Here is a 16275-nt window from a genome sequence, read left to right as displayed (position 1 = left end):
GCAAAGTTAGGCAACGCATAGCACTTTGTGCACACAACGGCGGTGGCGCGTTATGCCTCGATAACTCTTTGTTTCTAAGTATAAATCTGTGTGTGAAGGTGTGTGTGTGTGTGACAGTCGCGGCAGCGAAAGGAAGTCGCAAAATTGTTTCGAATTAGAAAAGTTAGCAAAGTTAAGTGTATGAAAGTTAACGCCGCATTTTTGCGTCCGCTGTGGTTGTGGGTACCCTGCTCCGGCGGTAGCGGTGGTGGAGTGTAGGTGTTTGTAGGTGACGCACTCATGACGTTTGCTAGCTGCCACTCACGAGTGCGCAACAATGCGAAATGTCTCCGAAGAGAATTTCAAACAATTTGCAATAATTTAAATTTGATTTCTTCTTAGAAGTTTTGGAAGGGTTGATATGAAAGCGTGGTTTAAAAGTTAGTTTGGATTTATTAATAACAAAGCTTACTCTGCCGCTAGTTTGAAGAGAAGAAGTAAGATTTCTGATAACCATAGAAGCAAAGCGGATTTTTTATTGAAATAAACTCAGTACTTTAAACTCGACTAAAGCACCGACTGGTTTCAGGTTATAGTCCCAACTGAAGCTTCTACATAGTTTCTATCCCGGGGACGGGTTCATTGAACTCAGGTTTATCGAATAGAAAATCGACAGAAAACTGAGAGGTCTCCTAGAGTCCATATTGCTTGAGACCCGGTTTCTTGAGCTCAGGTTTATCGAAGCAAAGTTTAGAGAGGTCTTCTAGAGTCAATATTGTTTCATACCTGGCTTCTTGAGCTCAGATTCAGTTTTGCACAGTTCCGATTTTAGTATTAGTATCGCAAAATCGAGGAAAAAGCAATGATACAGAAACTGAAAAGAAAGTACTGACTGATTCAGGTTAAAATCCAAATTCTAGTTTAAATTTGGGGTCCGGTTTCTTGAGCTCAGGTATCGAATAGAACATCGAGGGAGAGATTAGAGAGGTCTTCTAAAGCCCAGATTGCTTGAGACCAGGTTTCTTGAGCTCAGGTTTATCAACTAGGTAATAGAAGAAGAGATTAGAGAAGTCTTCTAAAGTCCAGATTGCTTGAGACCCGGTTTCGTGAGTTCGGTTTTAATTTCACAGTTGAGATTCAAGTATTAGTACCGAAAATCGACGGAGAGCTTAGAGTGATCTTCTACAGTCCAGATAGCAATTATACTCATATAGAATGGAACCATACTTAGGACCAAATAGAGAATGATATCGAGATATTATAACAAGGCTACGACAAGAAAGAGAAAGCGTTCCAACCCGATATAGCCAAAATATAGACAATTAAAATAGAAAAAGAGAAATGGCCTTATAGTAAGACATGAGCAGAATCTGAGGTTTGGAAAATGAAAAGGACCAGGTATAAATAAGGCTGGGACCCATAATTCCTATACAAGTGATAAATTGAGGGAATTGATCAAGGTCAGATCCTACTCTTTGACAGATAAAGGTGTATGCTCAGACTAAAAGGTTTAGACTAAGACAAATATAGAAGAAGCACCGGAACAGTGGATTCTACAGCTTCAAAATATGGAAACAAATATCGTTTGACTGCCATCGGCAGAGTCCGTGCTGGGAAAGGGATCAGTCTTACTGACATAAAAATAGATACACTGAACGCGACTAAATAGGAAAATAGTCGAGTTAAATATGAATAGAGATCCCTATGTACGGGGTCCGAAACCGATATTATTACATAAAGATAGAGAGAGAGTTGGAGCTTTGGAAACACCTTAACAAGTGGAGTTGTGCCTCTTCTTATCCTCGCCATATACTCCAGAGGGAAAGTCATCATCCACGCATTAGATAAAATGCAACAAGCGCTTAAGATTAAAGTCGCGCACACATCCACCCCTCCCCGCAGCATGATACCGTAAGCTTATTTGACAAGTTACACAACCTTGAATAATACATATGTACCTATGTACTTGTATGTAATTCACTCACTCAAATATTGCCACACAAATGGATTGTCAGTTGACATGAGTTTTCATTAGCTAAACACCCGCTGGCTTTGCCTTGACTTGTCAGCAAGCGATATACACAAACAAATACATATGTGTATATATTTTAAGTATTTTATAGCTATATTTGCCACCATTTGCCAACTGCCGCAAGGCAAACGCATTTGATTGACCTATTCAAATGCTAAACGTTTCGGAAATGTGCTACAAGGCAGATATTGTACCCCCACACGAACCACACCAGTGGGTGACTGGGACTCGTAGCAATGCAGAAGCTGTCAGCGGCAAAAATATAACGGTATGTATCTACATATTTACTATATGAATGTGGGTATAAAAATACTGTGGAATTAATAGAAATAAAAAACTAAAATACTCGGGGTGCCTACCATAAGGATAACTGTATGCGCCTACGTATGTGCTGGCCCCCAAACCATTTTGACGACTCAAAGCTACTATTTGTCATTGAAAATCTAGCGCATAAATATTGTATTTCCATACACGTTTGGATCCTACAAGAATTTACTTGACTTTGGCGCAACTCGCATGCGACTGACAGGTATCAGTCGTGAGCAATTGAGGTCAGTTAAATGCACTGAAATGGAATTGCAATTGCGAAAGCTGTCATCGTTTACAATATGCAGATGAATTTCGAAAAAAATAATAATAAAAGCATAAACAAAAAAGAAAAAGTAAAGCAAAAGCAGCAGTAAAAGTCACAAATAGTTCAATTGAAAACTAAAGCGGACAATTCGACAAAATGAAATGATCGAATATAAAAGCAAAGGTGCACAAATTTGCAGGCGAAGTCAAAAGCTGCCAAGAGTGAAAGGTAAAACAAACAAAAATCGAAAAAAGAACAAAAAATAATAAAAAAACTAAAAATAAAATTGTCAGCAATCAAATCAATTGCAGATAGATGCACCTACAAATTGTGGAATATGGAAAATATACCGTTAAATGCAGCGCATTCCAAATCCTGCCATAAAAGTCAAGTGCCTACCTGACCACTTGAAACTCGCAATTTGAAATGGGTGAAATGCTTTTTTGCTACTTTTTATTTTATTTTTATTTTTGGCATTCCTTCTTTCCCCACTACACTTCACTCACTCACTCATATTGCACTTGTATATGTATGTATGCATGTATATGAGCTTTACGAGAGCCTGTCGGATCAATGCAATAACCACAGAGTTTACGCAGCTCAGTTGTGCTCATGAAGGGACTTAAAATTGTACGTGTCTGTGGTAAGTCTCTAAGTGCTGCGCACTTACACCATAAAACTTGTACTTGCATGTGTATTGGAAAGGTGCATAAAAATTGATTTAAGGGATTTTTGTTTGTTTGTGTAAATGCTGAAATGAAATTTCATAGTAACATATCGAATAGTTATTGGCACTAGGATTTAGTATGTGTGCTTTTTGGAGTGATTAAATTCAGAGAAATATTTTAGTTGAATATAAAGTAAGCTGTGTTTGATTCGTATATAGTCCTGGCGTGTAGCGGATCGAACAAGCAACTTGTATAAATGAAGGAATGGAGATACTGGTATAAATGAAAGATATTGGTATAAATGAAGGGTACTGGTGCAAATGAAGGTTACTGGTATAAAATATATATATTGGTATAAATGAAGGATTCTCGTATAAATGTATGATACTGGTATAAATGACAGATATTGGTATAAATGAAAGGAACTGGTGTAAATAAATAAGGACATCAAAGAAAGTGGTTAAATCACTTAAATTGGGAGCATGTGGCTGCAGTTCAGAGCTGAGTGGCGAATAACCTGCTTATCCACGAATAACCTTAAAATTTCTTAATTACTGGTTAAATGACCCTTTCAGACCTTTTTATTGGAATTATAATTACATAGAAGGTAGTTGTTGTTACTAAGGTTTTAAGTTCCGTTTGTAGGCACGAAACATGCTTTTCCCAATAGGATCGGATCAGACTGAAGGAGAAGTTGAATATGTAGACTTGAAAGAACATGCAAAGAGGTCTTTAAAAACATGCTGGGACGCTTTGCATACATGACATATGCTGGGTCTCTCTGAATAAGTCCTTTAAGGAGTTCATCGCATGTGACGGCCTCAAAAAATTATTTTTTTTATTAGAAATTGTTTTCTTAACATGTCTAGAATACGGTAATAAGCTGTTTTTTGAAAATTCGGAGTCGTTTTAAAGATACAGCAGTTAGATACAGCTGCTGTTCGAGGCGCTGAGTTGGCAGCTGGAAATTTTGAACGCGTTTTTTTTAAAACTGTGTTTTTTTAACTTTTCTCCATCGTATCTCCAAAATCGCTTGACCGAATGACTTGAAATTTGTTGCTCAGCACATGTAAACGCATGGAACGCTCTATTACTAGTTTTTCCAATTTTTGGTATATTCACTTGATCGTAGTGTATTCCATGCATGTAAGCTTACATACTTTTAAGCTAACTTTTTTTACGATAAGCGAATTAGCCGGAATAGTGGAGGAAGTGCGAGCCCTTTCTTTTTGAGTCGGGGATCCAAGGTAATGACAGCATGGATGAAATTTTATGAAACTATAGAATGATTTGATCGGGTCCAGAGTATTTTTTTTTCTTAGACTCAAAGTCGAGGGATTAGTTTGTAGAGCGGCGACTTGACGGAAACCCTATTTTAGTTAAATTTCAAATTTATTTAAATTCAATACATTATTAAAATCCAATACTATACTGTCCTTTCATATTTTTTGTATTCATGTCTGCCCCTCATTGTTTAACTAAAATGAGTTACGCATCCGCTTCCGTTTTTAACTGCTCTCACATCCTTCCTTCTCCCACTTGTTTCTTTCATAGCTACGCTTCATAAACAAACATTTGCACTTGTCTGCAGATGACAAGTGATATTGACAAATTACACTTCATCAAATTTGTATTTTCCCCCGTTATTCTACTTCATCTTACGCGCTCACGTGTTGCTGTCAGCACGAGCCGTTCCTCCATCTCAGTGCAATATTCCCGTTATACTTGATATATGTATGAAAGTATGCATGTAGATTACTCACCATTCAACGCAACGCAAAGTGCAACCATTCCTCGTCACACTATCATAACAGTTCATGAGTACGCATTTTATTTGTGAGCATTAGCTCATCTCGCCTGTGACTCGATGCTGTGTGTTGAGTAAGAAAAAACACTTGCAGCCATAATGCACTACAAGAGTTCTTAGTAAAAAAACAAAGCACCTTCAGTGTAAGTGATATGGAAAATTTATAATTTTTTGGAATTTGTATTGCGTGTCTGCACTCACCAAAGGCAGCAAGCTCGCTCACAGTGACTTACATTTCTCCAAGTGCATGCATACATATATATCTACAAACACTCTACTGTATGTGTGTGTTTGCAAGGTTGCCTCGGATGACGCGTTCTGAGTCATGCTGCAATCCGAAGATTAACTGCACTTTCTGGTTATTTTGTTATTTTCTTGTATTGCTGTTTACTTAGCAAAATTGAATGAAAGCAAAGACAGCGATGATGCTGTTTGTATTTGAAATAAGTTTCGATGACAGTACTATAGATATTGGTAAGTGCATACATACATATAGCTTAAGTGTTGAAATATGACCTCAGAGTAGGGTAATTTACTTTAACTCTATTTATTGCGCAAAAAAAAAACGGATATGGCATTTAAGATTACCGGAAAAAGAAGTTTAAAAGAAGTAAAAAGGGGCGAAATGTACCGTATAAGGCTCAGCGGAAGTTTGAATATCTTTATATTAAGTATTTAGTGTTTAAGGGAATTATGGATCTGATTTTATAGATTTTAGGAACCCGAGCATATTATTTTAGAAGAAAATGACCTCTCACAGTGATTTACTGATATTACTGGTAAAAATTCAGTCATAACTATATTCGATACCTGGGACCTAAAGGTCTATTAAGGATAGACTGACAGAAATCTGGCTTTTAACTCGTCTCGTTATTATTGTTGTTGTTATAACGGAAACAGGAAATTTTTATACTCTCGCAACAAATGTTGCTAAAGAGAGTATTATAGTTTTGTTCACATAACGGTTGTTTGTAACACCCAAAACTAAACGAGTTAGATATAGGGTTATATATACCAAAGTGATCAGGGTGAAGAGTGGAGTTCAAATCCGAATGTCTGTCTGTCCGTCCGTCCGTCCGTCCGTCTGTGCAAGCTGTAACTTGAGTAAAAATTAAGATATCTTATCTATGAAATTTGGCACACTTATTTCTTGGCACCATAGGAAGGTTGCTTTCGAAAATGAGCAAAATCGGACCACTGCCACGCCCACAAAATGGTGAAAACCGAAAACACAAAAAGTGCCATAACTAAGCCATAAATAAAGCTATGGAAATAAAATTTAGTATGAAGGATCGCACTATGAAGGGGCATATTTGGATGTAATTTTTTTGGGGAAGTGGGCGTGGCCCCGCCTACAAATCGATTATTTGTATTTAACTCGCAAACTAATAAAGCTATATAAACCAAACTTTCTGCAGTCGTTTTTTTTAGCCACTTCCTAATACAGTCCAAAAATGAAAGAAATCGGATCATAACCACGCCCACCTCCCATACAAAAGTTAGGTTGAAAATTACTAAAAGTGGGTTAACTCACTAAGGAAAAACGTCGGAAACACTAAATTTCACGTAAGAAATGGCAGATGGAAGCTGCACTCAGATTTTTTTACAAAATGGAAAATGGGCGTGGCGTCGCCCACTTATGGGTCAAAAACCATATCTCAGGAACTACTCGACCGATTTCAATGAAACTTGGTTTGTAATAGTTTCCTTACATCCCAATGATATGTTGTGAAAATAGGCCAAATCGCTTCACAACCACGCCTACTTCCTATATACCAGAACTTTGAAGACAATCTGAATCGTTTCCTTTACAATATATAAAGTAAGTACTAGTGAAGATATCGGTGCAGAACTTTGCACAAATACTATGTTAATAGTGTGGAAGCCCCATTCTAAAAATCGCCGAAATCGAACCATAGGTTTTTAAGGCCCCATATATCGAACACGAGGACCTCGATGCTTCTAACCTAATATTAGGGTTTCAAACTTTCAATGGACTTTATACAATATATATGACGAATATGTGGGTCAAATTGTGTATTATATAATATAAATAAAGTTAAATAAATAAATTGCGAGAGTATAAAATGTTCGGTTACACCCGAACTTAGCCCTTCCTTACTTGTTTTATATAAATTTTTTATTTTTATTTATTTTTTATTTATTTTATTAAAAATAAATTATTCAAGAGAAAAATTATTATTATTAATTTTTTGCCAAATAATTAGAATTAAAAAAATATATAAATTTATTATTGTTGTTGTTATAACGGAAACAGGAAATTTATTTAGATTAATTTTTTATTTTTATTTTTATTTATTTATTTATTATTTAATTTATTAAGAAAAAATGTATTCAAGAGAAAAATTATTATTATTATTTGTTTACTTTGCATACAATTAATATTCTCCAAATTATTAGAATTAAAAATATATACAGTTATTTAATTTCCATAAATATAAATTCTAATCCACTTTCAAACACGCTTCATTTTAAATTCAACTCATTCAAAGTTAACCACCACTCTATTACTTCTGCCCACAGTTCTTTTCATTCCCGTTTCCTTCTGCGACAGCGCGAAAAATTCGGCCGCTAACGTGTGTTTGGTGAAAATATTGAAATTTGTGCTTAATACGCTGTTAAATAATATGATTTGTGTATAAAACAAATGTTCTGATATAATTTAATTGATTTATGTAAAAATTTTAGTGGGTGCAATGTTTTCTTTTAAATAATTCGCAAATAAAAATAATATGCGCAATAGAGATTGACGTCGGCAGCGCCAGCGACTCTGCCAGCGTGCGCAGTGTGCATGTGCGTGCGTGTTTATATGGTGTGGTGCGGAAATAAGTAAAAGCAATAATGTAATAGAAGCGAAGTTCGGCAATTTTCGGGAATGCAATAGCAACAACAATTAAAGTTGAAATAGTGTTGTTTATGTGTAATAATGCGATTTTATTTTCAAAATAAGCAATAATTAAATAAATGAAATGAGAAAAAATGTGTGGTATTTGTTGAAGGTGATATTTGTGTTTGTATGAGGTGTGTTTTAATGAATGCATATTTTTAATACATTGAATTAAAATGTAGCAGAACCGCTGAATTTCGAAAAGTGGTGAAAATAAGTGGTAACTATTTAGTTTAACAAATTGTTAGCTTATTGTTACCAATTACTTTCAATTTGTAAATTCAGTTTAGAGAGTAAAATTTGAGAATAATAATAATAATTTAGTTGAAATATAATATCATTCAAAATGCTATTGAACGAGATTGGAAAAAAGTTTTTCCAAATAATAACATAATGACGGTTGAATTATTATTTTAATAAATACGATACTTTAATTTGAAATTCTTTTAAATTCATCATAATTAAAAAATAAAAAAAAAACTAATGAAAGCTTATTTCCTCTTTTCAGTTTCCGTAATATCTTCGACATCGCGTAAAAATTTGGCCGGTAACGAGTGATTTGTGTAAATATTCAATTTCCTGGTTAATTGTATGTTAAATAATTTAATTTGTTGATAAAATAAATATTGTGATATAATTTCATCGATTTATGTATAGCTTTAGTGCGGTAAAAGTTTTTAAATATTTCGAAAGTAATATATGTAAATATGTGCATCAAATACATATATATATATATGTATATGCAGGAGTTTGTGTGTATGTGTCTATATGTGTAATAGGAAATATAAGTAAAAGCAATAATGTAATAGAAGAGGAGTTCGGCGATTTTTACCAGCCATTGTGTGTGAAAGTAATCCTGGTTGAATCAGTAATAAAGCCAATAATGTGTGGTGTTTTATGAAGAAAAAGTTTTTGTGAGTGTTTGTTAGCAAGTGAAAGTGTTTGCAATTATATGAAAGAATTGTTTTTGTATTTAAATAACGGCAGAGTCATCGAAGAAATATCAAACTACAAATAAATGGTGAGTGTTTTTATTATTTTATATCATATGTAAATTTAAAGCTAGTTAATAAGCAATTAGTTATCAATATTAATCTATACTACTATTATAATGAGGAAATATTTGTATGCATGTTTGTACTGGATAAACTCAAAAACTTTTGAGCCTATTTCAAAACTTCTTTCACCATTGGAAAGCTACATTCCACCCCAGTAACATGGGCTATATTTATTGCTAGAATCTCAACTTTCTGGAAATAGTTCCCAGGGGAGGGTATCAAAACGATTCCGTGATGGAGAATCTTAATCTGAAACTGAAAATCGTCTTGCAAGTTATTCTCTTCGTAGCGTCGAGCTCTGAGTGTGTAAAATCTTAAAACTTTTGAAATTAAGCCAGTGCGAAGCCGGAGCGGTCTATTAGTATATATATATATATATATTAAATGTTAGTGTTTACGAAGTGTGTTAAAAAAATAACAGAAATATTCGTTTTTTGAAAAAAAAAATATTCATTCGTCTACATTAATGTTGTCGTCTTAAAAATAGTCCGCATTCGATTTTTTTGACAATTGTACACTCCAAACCCGCGAAATTTTATATTTCCGTTATTTTTTGAACACACCTATATGTCTATTTCAGAATGGAAAATGCATAGTTACTTAAAAAATTTTTCAATTTCTAAAATAAATAGTGAGAATTATTTTTTTAATTTACTAAACTAATCACTATATCAGCTGAGCTGTCATGACATATATAAAGAATTAAATTTATGGATTTTTGTGTGTTAGCCAAGATATTTTCCTTTGCTTTTGTCTTGAATTATAATTCAAAGCACACTGAGTGTATTTTTTCATATACAATATGAAAGTATGTCCTTAGGTATACGTACCGTACGTGCTTGAAGTTTACTCATAAGATGTAATTGGTTGTGAAAAAGTTATTTCGGCGCACTTTTGGCACTTCAAAAATTCTCTCCAAGCAATTTCACTTTTATTTCAATTTTAATTGCCATTATTTTCGTGCTTTGACACTGCCAAAACTATAGTCATACAATAATACATAGACATACATAACATACAAACACATAGGTAGCACAGCACTGAGTCAGCAAAATTCCAGCAATGCGGAAAATGTCCTCTTACGCAACTTGGAATACCGAAGTCGACCAACTTTAAATTAAAATTGAAAATAAAGTGTGATGAAAAAAAGTGTAAAAAAATTTAAGACAAACACGTAGAGTGGAAAATAGTGGAAGACACTTAGTTGAGAAAAATTTACAATGTTACATATTTAGTTGCATTAAATTTGCGCAATTTGCTGTTTACAATCGCGGGGTACTACTTAAACCGGCGCAAATATATTTACTTGTCTATATACTGTGTGCGGTGCAAAATATATTTTCTCATTCCTTATTACATTAGCTTCTTCTCAGTTATCACGAAACTGTGTAAGACACACCTTGTTATGCTTGCTGCTTCTCGTTCTACTTCTTGCAGTAAAAAGTCACGCTTGTCATGTTGCAACTAGTGGTCATCTTGTCACAGGCAACTGTTGTACTACATACATACATATATTTTTTTGATTATTTGCTCTTTCATTTCATTTTCGTCTCCCTGTGTGCAGTGCTTACTATTATCTTTCTGACTTTATTTTCTTGTATTCATCAACGTAGCTCAATTTAGGAAAGGTAATTTCATTAGTTTATTTCTTTTAAAAAAAAATTTGCAATTTCATTTTGCACACTCTTAACAAATGGTAATGGAACTGGTGACAAAAATTATAAAGCGAGGGTATAAAAATAAATGTATTTCTCCAAATTTAAGCACCCATCCATTGTCGATGGTCTATGAGTGCAGTTTGTCAAAGTTAGAGCGTTGTTTATTCAGAAATTACCAGTATATTTCAGTTTCTTGAAATTAATTATTTTTCATGAGATACACAAGCGAATGGATTTTTTGTCACTCTCAAATATTAACTTATTTTCTCTCAACAAAATTTTCATTTATTTTAGTAGCTACTTCTTCTCACATTCTAAATCTTATACCACTAAATCATTATATAAGCGAGGTAATAGTAATATTGTCGATAGATTTGTGAAATTTTGGCATTCTTCTGTCAACTTTATGAAATAGTGTTCTCTCTATGATCAAGAGCGGAGTGTTTCTAGAAATTGAAATATCAGAAATATGAAAAATAGAAATATCGAAAGTGCAAAAAGCTTTTCAATCCTGTTGTATTGCTCACAAAAAATATCATCAAATCATAGTTCTTCAGCTCTCTAGACCCTAATGTCTCGATCGTTCCCTGATCTATGATTCATTTTGTATAGACCTTCGGATCATCGACTCTCTTTCGTAAACTGAAATCAACGCGTACAAATCTTCGTTTTTTCTTTCGTTTCTTTAAGAATTGTTGAAGATCATTGTTGAACCTGCTTCAATAGGAATTTTTATTACGAAGAAGTCTCATTTAAGTTTCCTAGATTATAGTTTTACGAAATAACCTATTCGACCCTATAGATTAACCTTCTCTGTCAAATAAAAACAACATTCATTGTGTGATTATAATAGAATCAGTTTGAGGTTTTTTAGGCGATATGTACAAGTGGACTGGGAGTTCTGGATGATAATCGAATAGTTCATGACACGTTTCATAAATACTTCATTTTGCAAAGAGTAAAAACCGAGATTAACGCGTCAAAATCTTGAAGAATTGTTGAAGATATATTTATTGTAGAACCTGAGAATAAGTCCTATTTGAATTTCCTAGATTTTAGTTTTACGAGATAACCTATAGGTGATCCATCTCTGTCAGATAAAAACAATATTCATTATAAGATTGTTATAGAACCACTGTAAGGTTTTTAGGCGGAATATACCAGCGTACTGCGAGTGTCGGATGGTGATAGAATAGTTCATTACACTTTTCATAAATACTTTTATACCTAAATGCTATTGACGCCTATATTAATACATACTATAAATTTAGTGGAAGTCCCAAATTTATAGGATTCAGTTTTACTTCAATCGAAATACATACGTAGTTAAGTATATGTTTTGAAAACATCTTTTGAAGCAAGGGGTCTAAATAAAAAGAAATGGGAATATACGAACTCTCTGTAACGTCTGACTTTTTGATGGAAAATCTCTATTGAATGGTGCTTGGATAATCTAGTTTACTGAATATATCGGATCTACTTTGGGATAGACATTATGTTGCAGAATCTACAAAGAGGCTCTAGATTACATCATCGGATTAATAATATCTTCAGGAAATAATAATCTATTACTTATACCTCAAAACAGCGCGAGTGAGAGAGATAGAGATAGTGAAAAAGGGATTTCTGAACACACTACGGGAGCTCTTTTCTTCTCTATGTAAATTGACTATTTATATATAATTCGAAAGTATGGTTTTTCGAAATTGATTATCTGGTTAAGGACTTACATACCTAAGTCAATATAATCTTTTCTACGTTTTTCCTCGCCCACAAGGCTCAACCTATAGCGACTGCGCTTCGAATTTGCATTTGTATTCGATTGCCAACGACAACTTTAATTTTAAATCCATTATTCTTTGCTTAATGCCAGTTTCAATTACACAAATTTGCATACCTTTTTAATTTGTGGCGCTTTTGCGCACGATCCACCATCCTCCAATTCCACCACTAGCAAGTGCAACTCAATTCATTTGATTATCGCTGCTGGATCAGCAGAAATTATAATAAATCTGCCAGCGACTCCACTTCCGGCAACGCGGACACCACTCTGCAGGCAACAGCGTTGATAACGTCATATACAAATAACGCTCGTGTATTCGTCCGCGGCACCAACAGGACGACACTGTTGACCCGCACGCCAAAGCACCGCACTTGACTTCCGCATCAGCTGTCAGCGAGCGGCGAACGGCGAAGAAACACAAGCGCCAGCGACGTTGAAGTACGTGATGGATTATGAAGGAGTTGACGGAGGCACGTCGCTGGCGGTGCAGAAAAGTCGCAAAAGGGCGCTGCAAAGGACAAAATGCAAATCACTTTGTACGAGTATAAGCAGCAGTCGATAAGCTGCGGCGAATTAAAGTGAAGAGCGAAGTATAAAGAAAGACGAGGGCAACAATCAACTTGTGGCATGCCGTCAGCCGCCCGCAGTCTGCCGCAGAGGTCGGAGGTACATGTCATGCGGACGGAAGTCAAGTGGCCGCCTTGTTAAACGCTTGTTGGGTTACAGCTGCCAACGGGTAGCTAATGTGACTAATGTGACTGTAAACGTTATCCATTTTGCTATGTATGAGTGTGTGTGTTTGCAAGGCGCTTCGGTTAGCTCTACTCAATAAGACCTCGCCGGTTTGCGCAACTTTCCGCGCGCTTATTTATCTTCCCATGTGTGTGCGTGTAAATGTTGTTGTTGTTGTCTTGTACTTTTTGCACCGCCGCCACCACAAAGTCGCGCAGCAGCGTTGCGGTTGCACTTCTGGAAGCGCTTTCGCGGCAACGCGGCACTTATGCATGCATATGCTTTACTCTGTGTGTGTGTGTTCTATTGCACACTTGTTGTACGCTTTTGCTTGTGGCATTTACGCTTCCGTTTGTGATTTTATCTTGCCGCGACGCAGCGGCACAAAGCATACAATAGCGCAATAAACAAGTAACGGCCGTTATAAGTCTACTCACATGTCTTTGTATGTGTGTTTGTGTCTATGCATGTATTTGTGTTGTATGCAGCGCTTTGTGTACTCCTCAATGTAAACGTAGTACATTCCTTGCAGTTTTTGGCTGCCATCAGCGCAATTCACAAAAACATACCGCATGCAAATTTTATTGCACACACACACACAGAGCGAAAATGGAATGCTTGATTCTGTAGTAGCGCGTGGGTGTTATCGCTATTATTTAAGTGCATACACACGAGTATGTTCGTTTTTTAGAAAACCTTAAGTAACGGCGCACTTTGTGAATCCCGAAATGTGAATTTCATAATATCGGGAACCCGATTTTTTTAAATTTCTTGAGGGATCGCTAATACCATTTTATTTCTTAAACTGTAACGACGTTAATTTATAAAAATCCAGTGTCTGCCGTTGAGTAATGGCCCCTGCCAATGTATTTAAGGGACTAAACCAGTTTAATCCATGAAAAATTAGGCGATTTTCATGATTTTTATACTCTCGCAACAAAAGTTGAGTATTATAGTTTTGTTCACTTAACGGTTGTTTGTAACACCTAAAACTAAAAGAGTTAGATATAGAGTCATATATACCAAAGTGATCAGGGTGACGAGTAGATTAGTAGAAATCCGGATGTCTGTCCGTCTGTCCGTCTGTCCGTCTGCCCGTCTGTCCGTCTGTGCAAGCTGTAACTTGAGTAAAAATTAAGATATCTTGACGAAACTTGACAAAAATATTCCTTGGCACCATAAGAAGATCAAGTTCGAAAATGGGCAGAATCGGACCATTGCCACGCCCACAAAATGGCGAAAACCAAAAACACATAAAGTGTCATAACTAAGCCATAAATGAAGATATAAAAGTAAAATTTGGAATAAAGGATCGCACTAAGAGGGGGCATATTTGGATGTATTTTTTTGGAAAAGTGAGTGTGACCCCGCCCCAAATCGGTTATTTGTATTTAACTCGCAAACTAATAAAGCTATATAAACCAAACTTTCTGCAGTCTGTTCTCATACATACCCCACCACACACCATAAAAATAGTTGAAATCGGATAATAACCACGCCCACCTCCCATACGAAGGTTAGGTTGAAAATTACTAAAAGTGGGTTAACTCATTAACGAAAAACGTCAGAAACACTAAATTTCACATAAGAAATGGCAGATGAAAGCTGCACTCAGATTTTTTTACAAAATGGAAAATGGGCGTGGCATCGCCCACTTATGGGTCAAAAACCATATCTCAGGAACTATTCGACCGATTCGAATGAAATTCGGTATATAATATTTTCTTGACACCCTGATAACACGGACAAAAAATGGGCAGTCAGTTCACAACTACTACTACTTTCCTTATAACTCAATTTTGAAATCCATCTTATTGCTTCACTTTATAATGTAAACATAAGGAACCAATGAAGATAACGGAATAAAACTTTACAGAATTAGTGCATATCATCTCTGGCTTCACTTGTGAAAAAATTGTCGAAAACGGACCATAACTTTTCAAGGCCCCTGATATCGAACATGTTGAACTCAGCGCCTAAGGATAAATTTTAACCGAAAATATGGGTAAATCTCTCAGATATCTCAATTTAATTCAGAGGAAATTGTTTTCTTCTAATAGTGTGTCTCTGTTCTAAAAATTATTAAAATCGGGTCATAACATTTCCATATACCTCATTGTAGGTTTTTCAAAACTAACTTCTCCTAGCTCCCATATACCTAATTATAGGTTTTTCAAAAATACGGTGAGCTTTATTCCGCATATATGTATTGGTTAAATTTCTTCAATAAATTGCGAGAGTATAAAATGTTCGGTTGCACCCGAACTTAGCCTTTCCTTATTTGTTTTTTTTTTAAGAAAGTACTCGATCGAAAGTTTTGAAGTTTTTTGAATATAATGAGGTATATTTTCAGCTTTATTTTAAGATGTTTCAATATATTCATGAATACTCCGCTTAAATTTGAAGTCGTTCGGTCAATTTCTCATTGAATTATGATGTCAGCAATTTTGAAAAATGTCATTTCGAGAAAAATACGTTTAAAGTTTCGACTATAGCGGCTTATACCTACGGGATACCATTCAAAATCTTTTTAAGATACAACTTTACCGCTTTCACATGATAGTATAAAGTATAAACTATCGAATAAGAAAAAAATAAAAAATAGATTTTTTGAAAATGTCACACTTGATATTGAATTTTTTTCTAACCATTCTGCTACACAATTTGTTTTATCCTGTACGAATCATGTACGATTTTCATGCTAAAATCTCGAAATCCCGAAAAATCTGAAGAAAAGAATGTCGGTATCCCGAAAAGTAGTGAAAGTTACATATGTTTTCGCTACACTAGTTGCTAAAAAAAACTCGGTTCGAATCCCGAAAAATCTGCAGAAAACAATTTCGGGATCCCGACAATTTTTGTTATCAAAACTCTGTAAACCTGAAAGTTACAAAAGTTTTCGTAACACCAGCTGCTAAAAAAGACGTTCAACTTTAATATATGTAAGACTTCGAGTCTCTCAGATCCCGAACCGAACTTAAAACTATCGATGAAAAGGACAAAACTGATGAAAATTAGTAAATTACTGAATTACGCTTACTAGTTCAAAAATCTATTTTTCTAGAATACCCAATTT

At 35.0% G+C, this 16275-nt stretch overlaps 1 long non-coding RNA gene across 1 annotated transcript in view; it reads left to right on the top strand.

Annotated features, from left to right (window-relative positions):
* Window positions 1-16275, top strand: part of LOC128920067 (uncharacterized) — a 102417-nt gene that overhangs the window by 73184 nt on the left and 12958 nt on the right. The window contains exon 3 of the long non-coding RNA XR_008470198.1: window positions 8477-8989. This is a non-coding gene — a long non-coding RNA (uncharacterized LOC128920067). The remainder of the gene's footprint in view (window positions 1-8476; window positions 8990-16275) is intronic.

Source organism: Zeugodacus cucurbitae, chromosome 3 (assembly GCF_028554725.1).
Source record: "Zeugodacus cucurbitae isolate PBARC_wt_2022May chromosome 3, idZeuCucr1.2, whole genome shotgun sequence".
Lineage (NCBI taxonomy): Eukaryota > Metazoa > Arthropoda > Insecta > Diptera > Tephritidae > Zeugodacus > Zeugodacus cucurbitae.
This window is presented reverse-complemented; position numbering and strand designations above follow the sequence as displayed.